The sequence below is a fragment of the Canis lupus genome, chromosome 5 (assembly GCF_048164855.1).
Source record: "Canis lupus baileyi chromosome 5, mCanLup2.hap1, whole genome shotgun sequence".
NCBI classification, from domain to species: Eukaryota; Metazoa; Chordata; class Mammalia; order Carnivora; family Canidae; genus Canis; species Canis lupus.
The window spans coordinates 78,614,660-78,631,200 of record NC_132842.1 but is presented as its reverse complement, the minus strand read 5'-3'; the positions used below and the strand labels follow the sequence as shown (position 1 = coordinate 78,631,200).

Below are 16,541 nucleotides of genomic sequence, written 5' to 3'. Positions count from 1 at the left end.
CATCTATTATTTATGATATATTTCAATAGCACAGGAAAAGCTAATATTATAATATGAACTGACAAACTAGAATAAAATATCTTATACAGAGCCTAAAACAGAAAGAAAAAAGGAAACTATACCCAAAAAATCGTTACAGTAGTTGCTTCCAGAAATCAGATTACTAGAAATTTTCATTTTCTTCTATCTTATTCTTGAAAATAATAATTGAATGTTAAAGAGTACTTTCATCATTAGAAGAAATGTATATTCTAAGAGTTATGCCACACAAAAATTAAGCTGTCCTTAAGGTCAGTACCAACAATACAAAACAAAAAAAAACCCTTTGGCCTATAGAAAGTTTATGTCAGAAAAAAAACTAAAGGCTGCTCTTCAATGTAAATTGAAGGTTCTTAATTATTAGAATGATCAGGCAATTTGTCATCCAAATTGAATCAATTTTAAGAGTCAGGGGGTTCAAAAAATAATTTACAAGTGTTAATCTATAATCTGTAAACTGAGACTTGTTTCAGGGAAATCATCCTAACCGTTCCTGTACAATAAAGTTTTAACTCTCCATGACAATCTTAAAACCTTCAAAACCCGGGCAGCCCGGGGAGCTCAGCGGTTTAGTGCGGCCTTCAGCCCAGGGTGTGATCCTAGAGACCCAGGATTGGGTCCCACTTCATCGGGCTCCCTGCATGGAGCCTGCTTCTCCCTCTGCCTGTGTCTCTGCCCCTCTCTCTCTCTCTCTCTCTCTCTGTCTCTCATGAGTAAATAAATAAAATCTTAAAAAAAAAAAAAAAACTTTCAAAACCCATCTACTAGCTCATCTCTGCTTCTGCTACAAAACCTAACACACATGCCATAGTAAGCTGACTAGCGGCCATTCATTCCATTAAGTATGCCTCTGAATTTAACTTCCTAGAAGGTCTTTTGTTCCCTACTCTGCCTAGAGACATCCTATATCTTTCAGCTTAGTGTCACTTCCATAATGAAAGGACTTCTTCCTTTCCCATATATATCATGTTTGTATCTCTAATCAAAAATTCTTAACTTTGGGCTGATGAATGGCCTAATGAATATTTGTGAAATTCTGAAATTATACATAAACACTGGGTATATGCTCTTTTTTGAGAAGAAAGTATTGTGACTACATTCAGATTCTAAAAGTAATTCACAACCCAAAAGGATAAGAATCAGTGCTTTATCATACCCTATTTGTAGGATGAGGAATAAATGGTATGATGAACTGAAATAATAAAAAGGTATATCTGACTCTTACATTTTCACTAAATTCCCTTAGATCACTGTGAGACACCTGAAATCTGCTTCTAATTTTATGACCTTCATCCTCTACATTCAAAAATTTAAACTTTGAAAAGATTAAAACTTTTAAAAAAGATTTTTAACATCAAAAAAGAAAATTAAAACTCAATTTCCTAAAAGAATTATAAGACAAGGCCACAGGGGAATTACAGAAAGATGAAAAAGGAGGAATAAGATCACATATGTATGAGCCAATCTATCTTAAAACAATGTTTGTTTCACACCCAATTATTAAATTAAGATGATGAGGAAAAAGGCCTAGTGACCCTTCTTAAATACACCTAATTTAAATTGGTATTTTAATGAACCATTTACCAAACCTTCACATGCCAATCAAACAAACATTGCTGTGATATCAAAGGCTCATGTGCAAGAAGTCAGGCACTGCGACAGCAGTCCTTGAGGTACTCACCGTGCTGTACACTGCTGAGACAGCAGGAGTGAAGATTCGGTCCTCGAGAGGCTGCTGCACAGGTCCTCTAGGGATTCTAGAAGAGCGAGTTAAGGATAAGAGAACTCAAAAATGCCTTCCTTTAGCATTAACAGAAATTTACCATCATAAAGTTCTGTCAATGACCCAACTTTCGTCACCCAATTAGTAAGGTTACTCATTTACTTCTCCACAAAACTGGAAAACAAATATTTCAAATTTCTTAAAGTAATCAGCTCAATCTCTCCAAAAGTGATTCCCAAGATAAGCATTCCATGGCAACTCAAAACAAATAAAATTACACAAGCCTCCACACTTCAGGTCCATGATGAGAATCTACCTTTACTCTCTAGAGAAAAAGACTAAAGAAGTATAAACAGGATATTCAGGAAGATGCATGCAAATTACTGAAAAAGACACAGTCTGTTCTGCTAATTACTCAGAAATGGCAAATACAATTGTTTCCTTGTTTTTCTATTTTAGCTGCTACTTTCCCCATATCTACCCACCAACTATAAATTAAAAAGAGGCTCGGGGCACCTGGGTGGCTCAGTGGGTTTAAGTGTCTTGCCTTTGGCTCAACTCATAATCTCAGGGTCCTGGATCAGGCCCCACAACAGCTCTCTGCTCAGTGGAGAACCTGTTTCTCCCTCTCCCTCTCCCTCTGCTCTCCCCCTGCCTGTGCTCTATCATGTACGTTCTCTCTCTCTCAAATTAATTAATTCATTCTTTTTTACCATAAAGGTTCTTCAGCATAATATTTAAAATATTTCAGCATGTTGCCAGGATAGTCTATCAAAGGACAAAAGACTATCATTTTAATCAGCTTCAAAACCAAATGACATGAGCTCCATCTACCTGGCAAAATGATATTTTACCTCTTTAAGAATGACAACCCAAAAAAAAAAAAACCAACTAGACAACCAAAAGATTAATAGCAATTCTCTCCAGAAAATAAGATTACATAACTCTATTGTGTGTTTATACTAATTTAAATGTATTTTTAAAAGGACTATAAATATAATAAATGCAAAATGAAACTGAATGTTTCCTTAAACCTAACAAATACTTCATACTTCTCATATCATATTACTTCCTAATTCAGTGAAACATTTTGGAACACAAAATGACAGCTACAAATAATAATTTTATATGAATGACCACAAATTACAGAAATCTGAATCAATAAGAGAAATTCTTTATACTTAAGTAGCAACAGTTTATTGAAGTGGAACAGAAAAAATAAAGCAAAAACCCTCAAAGCATTAGTCACTCAAAATCAGTAACACCGTACCAGTCTCTAGACAATTCTTAAAACTAGCAACCTCAGACCACAGTTCAACGTGTTGTCATCAACCCCTAGACACAACGGATCTAAAATGCTGTAGGATTTCAAGGAAGTAAACAGTATTTGGAATGTTTAAAAAGATAATAAAATAAAATGCGGCAAGAAATAGCAAAGCTAAGGCATTTCATAAACTACTTCATCCGAGCTACAGATATGCTTGCAATGTAGAAAACATAAGCCTAACAAGTTCCGAAACAAAAGTCCTTAATTATGAGCTTGTTAATTCTTTCAGAATGAAGATTACCCTTGGCTGACATAAAACTTTCCTTGAATTACAGTTCTGCATTGTGGTCACATGAATGGTGGAAAATATGAGACGATCTTTCTTCTGCAGAGCCAACTGCTATTGCTTTTGCTAGCTAGGGCTAATTCTCACCCTATGAGAATAAGTTCTCAAATGAGAGTTCTCAGTACTATGCCCCAGAAGCTGAGCCCACACCATTTAACCTTACAAAAGAAGGCTAGGGTTCCTGATTTCTAGTAGTTATTTTATTGGCTAACAATATAATTACAAGATTTGTGAAGAGGCAATCACATATCTATGGTCAACAGTCCAAGTAACAAATATTCTTTCTCCTGGGCGACAAATACAGAATGTTGATTTTGTTTATTTTATTCTCTGTAACCACTAACACAATATTGTAGACTGATAAACTGTTTCCTAAAACGAAGTTATGAGTAAAATTTATTTATTTTAAAATAAAAACATAGTTCTATAAAAAAGAAAACCAAAAATAGAAGTCAGGAGATCTGAATCTAAAGTAGCCTCCAAGTCTAACCAACTATGCTGTCTTCACTGAATCATTTTACAGTATTGCCTGTCAAATGAGGCTCAACAAAAAGTAATTCTCTCAAGTTAACAAGGCTAAGTGGTCAGGCCATGTCGCCCTAAAGTCTAAAGACCACGCTCTTCCTATTACATCATTGTGTCCAGAGACAGAATACTTTACAGCAAAGTAAAAAACAGTATCACAATCTGGTCAAAATATGATTGCCCCCATCCACATGACAGAACTAAATGATAAGTTCATCTAATAGGCGATTCAATGAAGTGTGTCACCCGAAAATTCTAGAAAGTCTCAAATTCTTGGCCCAAATTGAATCATCTGCCCAATAGTAAATGAACACTTAGTACTGGGCAGGTAATGTATCAAACCAAGTGAGCTTATTTTACAGAGCAATTTTCTCCTTTAATTTAATGATGATGATAACCTATCTTCATTAATATGCTAAAGCCACTGAATTAGGGACACCTAGGTGGCTAAATATTGAGTGTCTGCCTTCGGTTCAGGGTGTGATCCTAGATCCAGGGATCAAGCGCCACATTGAGTCCCACATCAGGCTCTCTACAAGGAGCCTGTTTCTCCCTCTGCCTGTGTCTCTGCCTCTCTCTCTGAATCTCTCATGAATAAATAAAATCTTAAAAAAAAAAAACCTACTGAATTGTACACTCGAAAAGTGTGAATTTTATCGTATATAAATAATACTTCTATAAAAATTAACCTTATTAATTTGCAAATAAGTTGTTTTGCCCCATTTCCACTGAAACCCAGCTCAATAAATCAGTATGAAAGAGGCACTTCCAGCCATAAATAAGTGAATTCAAAGAAATGATAGGCATGTAAAGCTCTTTCACTACAACACATCTCCTCCTAATTCTGCCTGCCATTAAGCTTATTACCAGCTTTCATCAAGCTCTGTATCACCAGCATAAATCATTGGATATTTACCTATTTAACCTTTGAGCTCAAGTTAGCAAGCAAATGGTTTCTTATAGTACCACTTAAAATTCTAATTCAATCAATAAGCAGAGTAATATGCATGGGCAGTGCTCTAGAGCATGTTTTTATTTTTTAAATTTCATAACTGAAAATATAGTAGGCATACCCACTTGACACTTCTGTAGTTCAAACTGCTATGAGTTAAATCATTAGGAATTACAAGAAAATCATTAGCAAATCTAGACAGATGGTATGTAACAATTGAATTTAAGACTCTAACTACAAATACAAATGCAAAATATTTTACTTCCCCACTTTCTTTTTCTAATAAAAAATTAACAGAAATAAATAAAATGTGAAGATTAAAGAGTATTAAAATATAACAGACTCTAAATTATTAAGCTACTTACTACATACCCTCCACATTGTCAATTAGGCAGATAAAAAATTTTCAAAGATCAAATTTCTTCAAAGAAATCCAAAGATCTAAGAGATTACATAATAATCTGAATGTTTCCTACCTATGTCAAAAAAACAGAAAGGAACTGATAATTTTTTAAGCACATGTGTGTACTGAAATTTCATGAATGACAAACTCTCTCATTAGGAAAAAAGCCTCTTGATCAAAGACATATCAGACCCTGAGTTTGACCAGTAATCAGTATCTCCTCAAAAGGTATATTTTAAGGAATCAGAAAACAAGCAATTAAAGTCAACAGAAATCTTTCTCCATATGCTGAAACACTAATGTTCCATTTATAGACCCCAGCTGAATGTTCCCAAACTTTGCCCTAGTCCACTGTAAGAAAAGCTACTATCCTGGATCAATACTCAGCGAAAGCAATATTCTTAAAGTGACAGCCTCAAGTTATTACTGCTTCATTGAAAAGGAAAGCAAGAGTACAAAAATCTCATTGTAGAAATTACTTTAGAGAAGACACAGGCAATTGATTTCAGGAAATGAAGACAAATAAATGAAAAAGATCTTTTTCTGCATTATTTCTTATTTGAGCTTTATGGCAATATGGTAATACTCATTAATTTATACCTTTTTCTCTTCCTTCCTTTCCCTGTCTCTTTCTTAATTTGGATTTTACTTTTAAATAATGTCTACACCCAATGTGGGACTCAAAAATACAACCCCAAAGTCAAGAGTCGCATGTTCTACCAACTGTGCCAGCCAGGAACCCCTCTTCTTTCGATATATGAAATCAAAACAGGTATGATAATGAAAAAGGAAGAGAACTTGTATAGGATATAAGAATAAGGGCAGAATTTCTACACTATAACCTGTTTCATAATGATATCAAACATTATTTCTCAAAAAAAGCACTGTTTCAAATATAGTTGCTTTAGAAATAGCTATATTCCCTTTAATGTTAATTCTGACTCATTAAGGGATATGTACTTTAAAAATTATAGAAATCCAATTTAAGTAAACTAGCATACTTTGAAAATTACCCCTACAAAACAAAATTTAACTTAGCATTTTACAGGAAATGAACTAGTCAAAACTGAATAAGCGGGCACCTGGGTGGCTCAGTCAGTTAAGCATCCAACGCTTGATCTCATGATCTCAGATCAAATCCCACATCAGGCTCCACACTGGGCATGGAGCCTCCTTAAGACTCTTTCTCTCCTTCTCCCTCTGCCCCTCTCTCATTCTCTCTAAGAAATACGAATAAACACATTGTCCATTTGAAATTCATTCTTAAAAACTGCCTATATGAAATAAACTCTTAAAAAAATCTTGTCACTATTTATGATATAGAAAATTATCCAGATTAATTTACAATGTCTCAAGAAATATTTTAAGAGTATAAAATTATACTCATTAAAATGTTTGAGATTTGCTGCACATGGAAACTCATTAACTGACTAGTTATAGAAACTCAATTTAAAAATGAGGGGATAGGTGGCTCAGTTGAGCAACCAACTCCTAGTTTCAGCTCGGGTCATGATCTCAGGGTTGTGGATCAAGCCTCTAGCTGGGTTCTGCCCTGAAAAGCAGAGGATGCTTCAGGATCCCTCTTCTTCTCCCTCCATTCACTCTCTCTCTCAAATGAATTCATAAAATCTTTTTAAAAAGATAAAAATCTAAAAATTTAAATTAAAATTATCCCCCTCCGCAGGCACAACTGGATAGACACACGCAAAAGAATGATTCTGGAAGGCTTACTTCACAAAAATTAACTCAAAATGAGACAAAAACATAAATATAAAGACTACATCTAGAAATTTTCAAAAGTAAAAATGGGATAAATCTGTATGGCCTCATATCTGGCAATGGATTATTAGACAGCAACAAAACCAAAAACAACAGAAAGAATAGGTAAATCAATCAATCTTCAAAAAAACCTAAAGTTTTGTGGATCAAAAGATACTACCAAGAAAGTGCAAAGACAATTGACAAAGTAGGGAAAAATGTTTGCAAGTCATATGTCATATAAATAATCCATATCTAGGATATATAAAGTACTCTTTTTTAATTTTTTTTAATTTTATTATTTATGATAGTCACAGAGAGAGAGAGAGAGAGGCAGAGACACAGGCAGAGGGAGAAGCAGGCTCCATGCACCAGGAGCCCGATGTGGGACTCGATCCCGGGTCTTTAGGATCACGCCCTGGGCCAAAGGCAGGTACCAAACCGCTGTGCCACCCAGGGATCCCTATATAAAGTACTCTTACAATTCAGTAATAAAAACACAAATAACCCATTATTTCAAATGGACAAATGACCAGAAAAGACATTATTTCTCCAAAGAAGATATACAACTGACCAAAAAGCACATGAAAAGATGTTCAAAAAAAAAAAAAAAAAAGAAAAGATGTTCAATATAATTAATCACCAGGGAAATGCAAATCAAAACTATAATGAGATACCACTTTACACCGACTATGATGGCTACTATCAAAAAGCCAGTTTCAGTAAGGATGCAGAGAAAATAGAACCCTCATAGATTGCTAGTGGGAATGTGAAACAACACAACTACTCTGAAAGAGTCTGTGACAGTTCCTCAAAAGTTTAAACACTGAGTTACCATAAGACTAAGCAATTTCACTCTTGGATATACACCCAAGAGAATGAAAACATGGGTCCTTGCAAAATCTTACACTTGAATATTTACATATATGCAGCATTATTCATAATAGTCAAAAAACAGAAAGAACTAAACTGTCCATCAACTAATGAATAGAAGAATACACCAAAATATTTATTTAGCAATAAAAAGAAATGAAGGACTAATACATCCCAGAACATGGATGAATTCTTGAAAACATGGGGATCCCTGGGTGGCTCAGCAGTTTAGCGCCTGCCTTTGGCCCAGGGTGTGATCCTAGAGACCTGGGATCGAGTACTGGGTCAGGCTTCCTGAATGGAGCCTGCTTCTCCTTCTGCCTGTGTCTCTGTCTCTCTGTTGCCCACATGAATAAATAAAATATTTTTTAAAAATGAAATATTCACAATAGGTTATAAAGACAGAAAGACTAGTAGTTGCTCAGGACTAGGGAAAATGAAGAGAGAGAGAGGTGACAGCTAAGAGGGACAGGGTTTCTTTCTGGGATGATGAAAATGTTCGAAAATTGACTGTGGTGGGACATCTGGATGCCTCAGTGGCTGAGCATCTGCCTTTGGCTCAGAACATGATCTCTGGATTCTGAGATGGAGTCCCACATTGGGCTCCCTGCATAGAGCCTCCTTCTCCCTCTGCCTGTGTGTGTCTCTGCCTCTCTCTGTGTCTCTCATGAATAAATAAATAAAATCTTAAAATATAAAATAAAAAGAAATAAAACCGTGGTAATGGCTGCACATATCTATGAATGCATGAATCTAAAAACATTGTACACTTTAAATGAGTCAAATTTAGAATAAGCATATCTTATCACAATAACATTTAATTTAAAATTAACACTTTCTGGGATGCCTGGCTAGCTCAGCGGTTGAGCGTCTACCTTTGGCTCAGGTCCTGATCCCGGGATCGGGGATCGAGTTGTGCATCGGGCTCCTTGCAGGAAGCCTGCTTTTCCCTCTGCCTATGTCTCTGCTTCTCTTTCTGTGTCTTTTATGAATAAATAAATAAAATCTTTGAAATTAAATTAACCTTTTCCTACACTGGGAAAAGCTTCAAAAAAGATACGGGCTAGAGCTGTACTACTCTAGAAACTATAGATCAGTAAGACAAGCAAATTCCAGAATGGAACACTCAGCGAAACAGTAAAGAACCCTCAGCTAATTACTACTTACCTAGGTGGTACCAGAGAAAGAGCTCATCTCAAACCCAAGCATAAAACTGTGCTAAGATTAATGCATGTTATTATGAAAGATGAAACAGACATGACTGAATAAATTGAAGTTGTCAAACATAAACATCAAGCATGTAAAATGTCCCACAAAGCACAACATCCTGAATGTCTCTACCCAGCAACTATAGAAATTGCAGAAGTCACAATGTTAGTAATTCTGAATGGACAAAAGCAAAACAGAAACTGATTAAACCTAAACACTATGACAAAACATACTCCTGGCTTTAACTTTGGAGTCTGTAAGAAAATGTTTTTTTTTAAAAAGATTTTATTTATTTAACAGAGAGAGAGCCTATGCGCACAAACAAGGTCAGCAGCAGGCAAAATGAGAAGCAGGCTGCTGCCTGAGCAGAGAATCTGCAGCCACTGAGGGGTGGAATCCCAGAAACCTGGGATTATGACCTGGGATGAAGGCAGACAGTTAACTGACTGAGCACCCAGGAACCACAAGGAAATGTTTTTTATTTTTATTTTTATGGAAATGTATTTTTTTAAAAAAAGATACCAATGTTCTAAGAAAGCCAAAATTTTCTTCACTGCTTTCTATCTTTTGCCACTGAAACTTCAGGGAAATAAAACTGGCCAATTTTATTCTTTGTTTCAATTCAATTGAACGCTGGACTATAAATTTAGGTGCAAAGTCGCTTACTGGAATTCAGAATTTTTCCACTGGTAGAAATCTAACAGAGTTGTTACATTATATAACACCTCCAGCAGGGCCTAAGGCACCACCCCTTAATTAAACACATTAATATCTTTACTGCAAAACATATATTCTAACTTCTGCCTTCTGTCCAGAGTTTTTGCTAGTTTACCAGAAAAAATGAGTTTTCTGAACTCTTTTGATATTGAAATTAGAAATGGCAAAAAGCCTACTTTCTTTCCTATCCTGTTTTGGCTTTAAAAGTCTTTAGAGGGGGTCCCTGGGTGGCTCAGGGGTTTGGCGCCTGCCTTTGGCCCGGGGCGCGGTCCTGGAGTCCCGGGATCGAGTCCCGCGTCAGGCTCCCAGCGTGGAGCCTGCTTCTCCCTCCTCCTGTGTCTCTGCGCCTCTCTCTCTCTCTATGTCTATCATAAATAAATAAATAAATCTTAAAAATAAATAAATAAATAAATAAATAAATAAATAAATAAATAAATAAATAAATATCTTTAGAAATCACCAAATGAATGTTAACAACTAAGGCCCATTATACTGAGGGGTGGTTTTTGTTTTGTTTTGTTTTGTTTTGTTTTGTTTTACAAATCTGGAAAAACTGGTTTCAAAGTGCTTAGCCAGAAAAGCCCTTGCTATGGCTCTGGTTTTCGACTCAGAATTCTGGATTTATACTAACTCAGAAATTGATTTCCTGACAGACACATTTACATTTACCCAGACAGAAGTACTGGGGAGGCTCAGTGGTTGAGCATCTGTCTTTGGCCCAGGACTTGATCCTGGGGTCTGGGATAGAGTCTGGCATTGGGCTCCCCAAAAGGAAACCTGCTTTTCCCTCTGCCTATGTCTCTGCCTCTCTCTGTGTGTCTCTCATAAGTAAATAAATAAAATCTTTAAAAAAAAAAAAAGTTTACCCAGAAACATGCACTGCTTAGATAAGGTTTAAAAAAAAAAAAATATATATATATATACATACACATATACATATATATATATAGCCAAAGAAAACAGCTGCTGACTATGCTGTTAATACTTCTACTCAAGACAAAAATATCAACTTTCTATGAGACAAAGTGATATACACACGAAAAATATACTCACAAATTTCAAACCAAGCTCTTAGTTCTCTAAGTTTTTAATTCTAAGACAAATATTTAAGTGTTATACTAACTCCCAATTCAGATTAAAACATAATCCATGTGACAAAGCAAAAGCAGAAGGCAACAAAGTATCCATCTTCCTTCAAAAAATGCCCACCTCAAAGAAATTTCATTAAGAAAGAGGAAGAACAGTCAGCAATTCCATTTGTATCCTACATCTGAATCACTCAAATGGTCTTCGATAACAAAAAATAAATATGCTAGATTTCTCTGGATATGGATCCAGACAATAATAGGTAGGGAACATATATCCGACAGATTTTAAATGCTATCCTTCAAAAAACATTGTATTGCTGGCTACAAGTTTTTAATAGGTAGAACTCCATGCTTTGGAAAATTTTCAAGGACTTGACATTTACCTGAACTGGTAGAGCATTCTTAAAATGTAATATGAAGATGAGATCATAATTACAATGTTCTGAAATTCTAGTAACAGAATTTAGGCTTAAAAAGAACTATAACAGGGCACCTGGGTGGCTCCGTGGTTAGGCGTCTGTCATTGGCTCGGGTTGTGATCCTGGCAGGGGTCCTAGGATTGAGTCCCACATCAGGCTCCCCACAGGGAGCCTACTTCTCCCTCTGCCTGTGTCTCTACCTCTCTGTCTCTCATGAATAAATAAAGTCCTTAAAAAAAAAAAAAAAAAAAGAACTATGACAAGTTAGGAAAAGTCCTGAAAATGGATGGTGGTGATGGCAGCATAGCAACATGATGTACTTAATGTCACACTACTCTACATTCTAAGAAGGTTAAAATGGGGGGTGCCTCGTTATCAGTAGAACATGTGTGACTCTTGGTCTTAAGTTCAAGAGTTTGAGCCCCATGTTGGATGTAGAGATTACTAAAAATCATAAAAAATTAAAATAAAAAGGTTAAAATGGTAAATTTTAGGTTATGTATATATGTTACCACAATTTAAAAAATAAAAATTTTAGGGCATCTGGGTGGCTCAGTTAGTTAAGTGCCTGCCTTTGGCCAGACCATGATCCCAGGGTTCAGGGATGAGCCCCACATCAGGCTCTCTGCCCAGTGGGGAGTGCTTCTCTCTCTGTCCTTCCTCCTGTTCATACTTTCTCTCAAGCACTCACTCTTTAATAAATAAATAAAATCTTTACAGTAAGTAAAATAAAAAATTTAAAAATAAGTAAATGAAAAACTGCTGACTATGCAAAAGCTACAGGGGATTTTCTTGATACCTTAACATCTGGCATTATTATTCTGTACAAAATGTATGGAGATTCTATCAATGAATCTAGCTCTTTCTGATTTTGTAATCTTCTTTTCTTTTAAAGACATGGTGCAGTACACGAGGATGATGCAGAAAATGGTTATCAGGTATACCTGCATGCAACGCAATCATTTTCAGTCTATATTCCTAGGAAAGAAAGTACACAATCTCCCACATTATCACCACATGGTAAATCCTCTATTTCTGGGGTCAAATGGTGGCTCACAAATCCAAATAAGAAGGAAGAAATGACTCATGAATTTGAGATACTGCTCTAATGTTATTCCTATATAAAAGAAAATTATAATTTTTTTTTTAATGATAGGAAAAATGAAGTTTCTGGCTTTGACTAAACAAAAGGAAGGGAGCGGGGATCCCTGGGTGGCGCAGCGGTTTGGCGCCTGCCTTTGGCCCAGGGCACGATCCTGGAGACCCGGGATCGAGTCCCACGTCGGGCCCCCGGTGCATGGAGCCTGCTTCTCCCTCTGCCTGTGTCTCTGCCTCTCTCTCTCTCTGTGACTGACTGACTGACTGACTGACTAAATAAATAAATAAATAAATGGAAGGGAGCATAGAAGAAATATCCAAACCTTAAAACACATGAATTTCAGTGTGGTGTCAGAAAAAGGACAGACAGATCAATGAACAGACTAGAAAAATCAGAGCCACACAAACCTAGTAAGTTTATTTTTCACAAATGTGCAAAGGCAATTAAATAAACAACACTCTTTTCAACAAATGGTGCTAGACAATTAGAAAATCATATACAAAACAATAGCTATCACTACTGTCATGTACCTCACCCCTTAAACAAAAATTAATTCAAAATGAACCACAGATATAATGCAAAATTTTAAATACTAAGACTTTCTGAAAAACCTTTAGGAAGAAATATTTGCTAGTATGGATTAAGCCAAGAGTTCTCAGACATGATATTAAAAGCATGCTCTGTAAAAGAAGAAAAAAATTGATGAATTGGGGATCTCAAAATGAATACTTCTGCTCTGTAAAAGATATAATTATGAAAAGATCTAGAATGGAGAAAATACACGCAAAATCTCATATCTGATAAAGGACTTGTATCTAGAAGGACTTGTATCAAAACTCAACAGTAAGACTACCTTTTTTTAAATGGGCAAAAGTTTTGAACAAATGACACCTCACCAAAATAGATACGCAGATGACAGACAAACAAATGAAAAAATGCTAAGCATCGTTAGTTATTAGGGAATGCAAAATAAAACAGTGAGCTATCATTATATCTATTAGAGAGGAAGACAAAAAAATATCAAATGCTGAGGATAAGGTACTACTGGGAATCTCACATATTGTTGTTGGCACAGTACAAAATGGTACGGCCACTTGGGAAAACAACTTGGCATTTCTTACACAGGTAAAGAAATTTATCCTATGACCCAGCAATCCCACTTGTACATATTTACCCAAGAAAAACGAAAACTTATATTCAACCAAAATGCCTAAGCACTATATTTATAGCATCTTTATTCATAATGGCCAAAAAAGGCAAACAGTCCAATTACCTTGTGAATAACTGGTGAATAGATAAAATTTGATACCCCCATATAAGGAATGCCACTAGGCATTAAAAAAGAATGAATTACTGAGAGAACAACATGAATGAATATCAACTGCTAATTAAGTAAAAGAAACTAGACTCAAAAAGGTTTTGAGTCCACTTATACAACATTCTGGGAAAGGTAAAACTAAAAGGATAGAATAAAACTCACTGGTTGCCAGGGGCTAGGGCATGGAGAAAAGGTTATCTACAAAGAGCACTGAAGGACTATAATCAAGTGATGGAACTTTTCTGCATCTTCAGTGTGTTGAAGTTACAAAACTCCACATTTATCAGAATTCACTGATATATACCTACAATAAGTGAATACTGAATTTCCCCAAAGGTTAAACAACAGAGTCACCATATGACTCAGCAATTTCACCCCTGGGTGTTCTAAAAAAAATAAAAATTCGTCATGAATGTTCATATCAGCATTATTCACAATAGCCAAAAAGTGAAAACAATCTAAATGTCCATCAACTGAAAAATGGATACATCAAATGAAATATACCATACAATGGAGTTTTATCTGGCAAAAAAAGGAAATGGAAGATCTGAGACATGCTAGAACATGGATGTACCTTGAAAACATAATGTTAGATGAAAGAAGCCAGTCACAAAAGACTACATTTTGTACAATTCCTCTTAAGTGAGCTACCCAGAATAGACAAATATATAGACAAAAAGTAGAAACAGAAACAATTAGTGGTTGCTTAGGGCTGGAGGGGATTGATGAAAATGGGGGAAGGAGGAATGATGGCTTCAGGATATGTGTTTCTTTGTGAGGTAATCTGAATGTTCTGAAACTGTGATTATGATTGCACGAGTCTATAAATATACTAAAAACCAGTGAATTGTACATTTTAAATGAATTCTGTGTACATTATACCTCAATAAAACTGTTATCCAAAAAGTGAGTATCGTTTTATGTAGTTTTATAATGAATTTTTAAAATAATAATATTAAACTCCACAGTGGGGCAAGTACCTTATCTGTTTTGTCTACCATTCTATCCCCAGAATCTAGAATACTGCAGAAAGGATTCATGTACTCAAAATGTTTCATCAACCTGATCTAGTCCAATGAACTAAAAAGAAATGTCTCATCCACAGAGCAAATAAGGAAAAGTGTTATGCAACATAATAGCAAAACAGGCTGCCAACAGGAAAATGGGATAGTTGGGATTCCTCAGCAAACTGCACTTCTTTCAATGGCAGAAAGCAATATAAGATCTAAATAGTGTAAGGATCCTCTTAAACCCAGTCTATTGATCTAGCAATATGGAAACTTGTCCAGCCAGGTTTTAACAATACTCTTAGCAAACTTCTATGTTCAGTAATAACTGGAAAAGACTCCTTTCTATTCATATTCAACAACTCCAAGCCGAGGCACCTTAATACTAAACAAGCGGGTCAATACTGCTTGTACATGTACCAAAGGAAAGATTTAATTACAGTACATAGAAATGAGTCAAAGTATTTATGTATGCTAAAAAAACGGTAACACAGATAAAAGCTGACCAGTAGAGGGATGCCTGGATGGTTTAGCAGTTGAACGTCTGCCTTCAGATCATGGCATGACCTGGGGATACAGGACTGAGTCCCACATAGGGCTCCTTGCAGGGAGCCTACTTCTCCCTCTCCCTGTCTCTTTCTGTGTCTCTCATGAATAAACAAATAAAATCTTTTTTTTTTTTAAGATTTACTTATTTATTCATTCAGAGAGAGCGAGAGAGAGGTAGAGACACAGGCAGAGGGAGAAGCAGGCTCCATGCAGGGAGCCCGACACAGGACTCGATCCAGGGTCTCCAGGATCACACCCCGGCTGCAGGCGGCGCTAAACCACTGCGCCACCGGGGCTGCCCTCTTAAAAAAAAAAAAAAAAAAAAAAGTGACCAGTAGAAATAACTTCGCAAGGTAAAAACTCATGGTTACTTCATCAACAGTAAAAGCCATACCACATTATAGTTGAAGTGCCTCACTATTCAAGCTAACATCAAATGCAAGGATTCTACATACCCAGTGACACTACTCTATAGGAAAACCCTTCAAATATCTGAGAACTGTTACTAAGTCTCCTTTTAGTCTTTTCCAGTGAAACAGACTGACATACTTGGACCACTTAACAAGAGGTGGATGTAGCATAATCCTGTGAGAGTAAAGCAGACGACAGACACTTTTGTATTATCAAAGAACCACAGATTATATAAACTTTCTTTACTTCATAACTCTGCTTTCTAATTCACATTGTCTGTGATAAATTATTTTCCATGTGTTTTCCTTCCACATAACGTTGCCACAAAGGTAGGTTTGAGGTATTCTGTGCATAATAACCAATCACTTCAATGTATACAGAACACTTTACATTGGTGCTTATTTCATTTTATCATGCAGATCTGGATTCTTTTTTTTTTTTTTTTAAGATTTTATTTATTTATTCATGATAGTCACACAGACAGAGAGAGAGAGAGAGGCAGAGACACAGGCAGAGGGAGAAGCAGGCTCCATCCAGGGAGCCTGATGCGGGACTCGATCCTAGGTCTCCAGGATCACCCCTTGGGCTGAAGGCGGCACTAAACCGCTGAGCCACCCGGACTGCTCCAAACTGAATTTAAATATTTTTCAAAAAGAAAATGAATGATATCAGAGGTAGATTATAGTATTCTCAATAAGGCAGAAGAGGTAACATCTGAGTGGAGATTTGAAGGATGGAAATCCTAGAAGAGCAAGAGAAAGAGTATTCCAGGAAGAGAGTCACTGAATGCAAAAACCTGAAGTGGGAAAGGACTGTGTTCAAGGATCACGAGACTAGA

General features: G+C 36.1%; 1 protein-coding gene across 8 annotated transcripts in view; it reads right to left on the bottom strand.

Annotated features, from left to right (window-relative positions):
* EIF4G3 (eukaryotic translation initiation factor 4 gamma 3) overlaps positions 1-16,541 on the bottom strand; it is a 330,571-nt gene that overhangs the window by 228,104 nt on the left and 85,926 nt on the right. For all 8 annotated transcript variants that reach the window (XM_072827973.1, XM_072827981.1, XM_072827975.1 and 5 more), the window contains one exon: positions 1,721-1,796. The gene's annotated coding sequence lies outside the window, so the exon portion shown is untranslated. Of the gene's footprint in view, positions 1-1,720; positions 1,797-16,541 lie in introns of those variants that run through there.